Source organism: Apus apus, chromosome 8 (assembly GCF_020740795.1).
Source record: "Apus apus isolate bApuApu2 chromosome 8, bApuApu2.pri.cur, whole genome shotgun sequence".
NCBI classification, from domain to species: domain Eukaryota; kingdom Metazoa; phylum Chordata; class Aves; order Apodiformes; family Apodidae; genus Apus; species Apus apus.
Window position 1 is genome coordinate 9,861,524 of NC_067289.1, and position 6,000 is coordinate 9,867,523.

The 6,000-nt window shown below is 46.1% G+C and overlaps 1 long non-coding RNA gene across 4 annotated transcripts in view; it reads right to left on the reverse strand.

Annotated features, from left to right (window-relative positions):
• The window catches only part of LOC127387789 (uncharacterized), a 215,046-nt gene extending 213,801 nt beyond the window's left edge, over positions 1–1,245 (reverse strand). For all 4 annotated transcript variants that reach the window (XR_007890208.1, XR_007890209.1, XR_007890207.1 and 1 more), the window contains exon 1: positions 1,154–1,245. This is a non-coding gene — a long non-coding RNA (uncharacterized LOC127387789). The remainder of the gene's footprint in view (positions 1–1,153) is intronic.
• Between the last annotated feature and the right edge of the window lie 4,755 nt (positions 1,246–6,000).

The window sequence follows — 6,000 nt, forward strand, 5'->3', positions numbered from 1 at the left end:
TTCTGCCACTTGCCTGACGTGGAAGAAGAAAAATGCACCTGAAAATTGCCACTTGCGCTCTTGGGACTAGCTCTTGATGCCTTTTCCAGATAAATTTTCAAGTCCCTCCCTGCCAGAATAGTCCTGATACACAAAACAGTGTAATTCAATCTCTGGCATTAAAGCAAAAAGCAACCAATCCTCATTTTAGAGATACCTGGAAGTCTCGCACAAACTATTAATGCTAAAAGGATCAGCTGAATTCAAAGTGCATGTAAAAAAAGAAAAAAACATTCAGAAAGAAACCCAGCTCAAAATGTTTCAAGTACTTTTCAAATGTCATTAAAATAGAATATTCTTTTTTTTTTAAAGTACTTAGGCTTCAATATGCCAAAGGCCTTGTCAACTACACTGGAAAAATGGATTCTCTCCTGTACAATGCACCTGCCCTTAAAGCTGTGGCCTTTCCAATACAAATTCCTGTAATAAGATGGCAGGTGAGCATTTGCCCAAAAGAAAAAGTTTATTCTATTCACAGGGGTCATTTGTGCCCAACCCAATTGTGACAACCTTCTAACGAGACACAGCACTTAATGATACAAAGTTACAGTTTCAGCATTCTTGCGTTCTGAAAAGGAAACACCGTTACATTTTGTCCCTAACCTGAACAACTCAAGCTGCAACAACACTGAAAATGCCACATCAGTATGTGTGAGCCTTCACCCAACAAGCAGTTATTTCCCTAAAGCAACACTGCAGGCAGTAGCTGCAGTGGGGGGAGCCAGAAAGAGGCCAGAAAACACATTGTAGCCAAGGTTTCTGACTCCAGTTTCCACTATTATATACCAGCCCAGGCAGCTGCTTTTTTTTCTGGCTGCATGTCTTCTCTGGGCTGAACTGAGTCAAGGTGGACACCTCCCCCTGTGACATTAGCACGGTCTGATAGAACCCTTTGGAGCCCATTCTGGCCCACATGGAATTACTCTGGCATCAGGAACATGTTATAGCATGTTTGTGCCCAATTTGGCCCACAAGCTCATATCTGCAAGGAAGCTCATGATAGACCTAACTCAGCACGTCCTAAAGTCTGGAATAAAAATTTAAGAGACTCCACAGGAGTGTTCTCTTCAACAAAGAGAATCCCATGCACTAAAACACAATTAATCTTGCTTACCTGAGGCTCTGAATTGCATCAAATCTACTGGCTAAGGTATTGATTCTCTTCGCGAAGTTTGTTTTGAAAGGCACAGGTCTAGACAAGGCCCAAATTCCCTAGAAAAAAAGAAAAATATATAAATGTAATGTCATTGTAATAAAAAAATGCTCTCTACAGCTGGAATTCCAAAAAGTTCAGTTGAACAAGCTTTGCACAGGTGATCACAAAGTTCTGTAGTCCCCTGCCCTACACAATTCCCTCCTACCACTGATTAGCTTCTGCCTTAGCTTATCTAGCCACAGCTTTGGCTGCTAGTGCCTTACCTGGCAGAGGCAGGGTGACCAGACTGCAGACAACCTACATGTTTCAATTTCTGGACCACCAGTTGGCCATCCCAGGTGTGAAACATCAGGCTTTTAGATCTTGTCATGCATCCAGCATTTGGTGACCTCACTTTCCATTAACTCCATCAGCACAAGGCCACCAGATGCTTTCTGTACATTGAGATTTCTCCTGTCACAGATACACCAGGGACTACCCTCCAGCAGTGAACCAGGGCTATTATCAAGCATAAACATGGCTTTGATAGGGTTTCCCAAATTGCATAAGGACATCAAGCTGCTCTCCCTAAATTGGTGTTTTTTTAATGTTTCAGCAAGTGCTGGATACTAAGAGCCAGGATCCTGCAAGGTCTCAGGCAGTCTCAGCGTTTCCCTGAGCTGTGAAGGGGCATTCCCAGCACCTGGCTGGCTCCATTACAATTGGTGTGGTTGTACATGTACACGGAGGGAGAGACTTGCCAAGCTTCCCTTGTGCTCACGTTTATTGCTGCTGTGCCCCAGGTAATGCAAACAGCATGTAATTTGAGCATTTCTGTCCTTATTAGTTTATGTTCCATATGATTTCCTTTGCATAGCTGACATCTCGGCTAGCCTGAGGCCTGCTTCATGCACAGACTTTATACCCATATAACTAACAGTGTGAGGTGAGTGGCTTTTTTATTTTAAAGCAATTCATTCAACACTGCCTCTTAGGCAGACCCAGCTAAAGGGTGCCTTGTAGCACTGCAGTGTATTCCTCCTGCCACAGAAGAAAACCACTCCACCACCTTCAGGGGCCCGCAGCTGCGTGTGCTGGGGGTGTGCGGCCCCTGCTATCTGTGCACTTCAAAAAGCCACGGCTTCTGCATCGATAAATCCTTCTAAACTGCACGCCTGTAACCCCCATATCGCAACACGGCTGTGACATTTCCTTTTGTTTGCTGGGAAAAATCCCCTCGTGCTTTGAGAGGCGGGAGGAGCAGCTTTGCAAAGGCAGCCCCCTCAGAGCCGGCCGGGCCCCAGGCCCCACCGCTGCCCCCAGGCCCGGCTGGGTCCCCGAGGCCCGGGCTCAGCTCGCGCCGGCACACACCGCCGGAACGGGAAGGCCCTCATTGCACTCAATTGTTTTCCTGAATGCCTTTATGAACAACAGCAAAAGGAAATATTACAGCCTGGCCGGCAGCCAGGGGCCCGCTCGGTGCTGCACTGTGGGGCCAAGGCAAACACATTCCCCGCGCCGCCACGATTTTTGCCTGTGTTTCAAATTAACCGCTGCCTTTCACAGAGGGCTCCCCAGCTCCTGCTTCCAGACTTCGGGGGGGATGGCCCTTTTGTTTCTGACGCGGCCACTTACTCACAGCACGGCCTCGGGTGCCCCTCGGCCATCCAGGCACCCAGCGCAAGGCCTGTGCGCGGCGCTGGCCCCGCTGCCCCTCCACGCCGCGCTCGAGGGTGGGCACGCAGGGGCCGAGGCAGCCAGCCTGGGCAGGGGGCAGCCGGGGGAGACTAGCTGCACCTGAGAGCTGCCACAGCGCTGTCTGCCCAGATATGCATTGTTTCACTTTGAACAAAAACCTCTCCACAGCCCAGGAGGTAGAAAAATAAAAGCCCCTTCCCCTCCCGTAAGTGCGGTGGGGCCACGGGAGGGCACGGCACACTGAGCCATGCCTGGGGTGCCACCGTGGACCCTGTCACCTGGTTCCAGCAGGATCAGGTCCTGGGAAAGCCTGGCAGCAAGTCTGGCTTTCCACAGCAGCCACGGGCTCGTAGTGTCAGGAGGAGAGGAGGGCGAGGGCAAGCCAGAAGCCCCACGATTGCCCGGGCTGCCGCTGCCCTGCTCTCAGGAGTCATAAAGAGTAAGGCTCCAGGGTGCCCCATCCAACCCCCGAAACAACCGTGTCCTGGTCACCAGCCAGCTGCCCATGGGGTGAAGCTGGGCTAGGATTTCACCTTTTGAGATGGGCATGGTGGGAGCACATGTGAAAGCAGTTAACTGTGCAGCTATTTGGTCACAGGAATTTACATGCTCAGCTGCTGAAGCAGGAGGTTGCATGGTTAACTGGAGATCTTTAATAGATTTGTAGCAATGGGTGGTGGGGCTTTTAAGTGCAGCAATCTGTTTAGCTCCTGACCAAGAAACACACAGCAAGTTTGTATCTCTCAATCCATTAACTTCAGAGCAAGGACAATGGGGTGAAAAGCAGTACAGGGCAGAGGCAGGACAAGCCATGCTTTACTCTCCAAACCAGTCTTTGGTGGGATCTGAGTGGTACACAGGACCACAGCTGACATGCTGCCGCAAGACTGGTACCTCCCACCACCATTTCCAAACTCCATAAGCAAAGTTTAGGAATCACCATTTTACAAAAATCAGTAACTTGCAAGAAATTTTCCAGGCTCTACTAGCAACATGTTTAAGAGTTCGCAAGAAGATCCATCACAAAGAGGGCTCTTTAAAAGGTAAAAATTAGGGGGATCAAGACAAGAAAATAAATGCTGCTGACCTAGCATTCCGTTCCTGGGGCGAAACACAGGCAAATAGGGCATTTCCTACAGCTCTCTGCAAACATTGCTTCTTTGGAGGTGGGATGTACTGGTGCTCAGGACACCTGGACTTCATTCCCAGCCATGTCACTTATCTGCTGAGTAACCTTGGAATATCACTGTAAAATGACACTGAAGTTCTCAAAATCTGTGAATGAGAAGTACTGCGCCATCTTCCCACAGCACTGACATGCAATCCTATGTCACAGCTGGCATTTCTGTCACAGCTTGCTTGCAGTCCTAATCCTACAAAGAGTTCTCTGTGGAAAGATCTTCTAACAGAGAAGTTCTGTTTGCAATAAATGAGACCAAAAGAGATATGTAAAGCCAGAAACACACTTCTACATGGACTTTTTAGAGAGTTAAGATCCATGTTACAAATTAAAATCCAGAAGACCAAGATAGCATTCCAATTTCAGTCATATACTCTGGCATTGACATTACTGCCTATATTTCTACAGTCCCATTCACAACTGCAGCAATGGAAAAAAACCAATAATGGTAGGTGATAACCAGATCTGTTCAGTCAGACAGGAGTACCAGTCAGATTCAATTTCTGCAGACCACTAGGATTTTTAAGCCACTGAGAACAGTATGCATATGGCTGTAACAGCCATTTTCCTTATTCTCAGGTAAAAGCTTCACAGAAACCAATGCAAAGTAGAATCTGTTCAGTCCTGCCATGTGATATGTGCTAGAGGACACCTGTTATCAAGTAAATCCTTAGCTGAAGCCAGTGAAGTGATGTGCCTTATACCGTAGGACTAAGGCCTACATTTTAAAATCTTTAAGGGATACTTAACTGAGCTTTATCATCAGGAGAGAACCAGTGTAACACCTGAATCTCCCAGGAGCCCTATATAAGAGGCATCTGTCTGAAGGCTTAGAATCCCATCCAGCCTAGGAAATGGAACCTTTCAGGCCACAGGACATGTATCTTACCTTGAGGTTTGTAAAGTGTCCATTGCCAAGCTCTCTAAACATGGCTTCAATAAGATCACTCAGAAAAACCTAAGAATCACACTTATCTATCACAGCAATATCAAATCTTTCATGATGTCTAACAGAGAGGAATAATCAAACTCTTTTGTGACAAAACCTTTTTTTTCCTCTTCTGAAACTAATTCAGGTTTTTCATAGGTTTAGAAAGTGCAGTTCTGGCCACAGTAGGTAAGTGACTAAAAAAGCAATGAGGGACTAAGTATACAAATGTATCACATTGTAGATAATTTTATCTATTTGCACAAAGTTATTTATTACCTGAACATCATTGGCATGTACAGACTGGATCTAAGTAAATAATTTCATTATTTTTTTCCATGCATGCAAGTTGTCCACACATTGCAAAATTCTAAGATGTACCATGAAAGACCATATAGGTCTATATCTCAAGCAAAATAAAAAAAACCAGCAAAAAAGTCAAAAGAAATGTGAGATATGCACCTTCAGCTGCAACTCCTTCATTGCAAGAGAGGACACCTGTGCATCACCCACATTGTTTTGGCAAGTTAAATGAACCTCTCATTCAAAAGAAAACTTTTTAAGACTTGTATGGCTCATGGAACACCAATTCTGAAATGCATATATTCACTGGTAAAATTCTGAGTCACAATTACTCTTTATATAAATGTTTGTCCTGGTGAAATTTGAAGAAGCAAATACAAAGAAGGTCACATGCTGTAGGAATAGAAATGTGTTTGATGCTGTTTCCAGCTTCACAGCTGTAGATCTCAGAGGTTCCAGATACCCAGCCTCACATGTGTGGGTATATTCTTTGGCAAAGCCTTGTACAGTGATGAAACAAGGGACTGAACACAAGGAATCCATCTTCGAGAGCACATCCCTTAGATGGGCTGCTTCTCTGCCGAGTTCCCCAAATTTCCTGATGCTTGCAAGGCCGGCCACTATCGATCAGCCTGAGATCTGAGGCTCCAAGAGGCACTGAGATCATGTTCCTAAGATAGCCAGATGCCAGATTATATTCTTTAGCAAAGCTTCAGC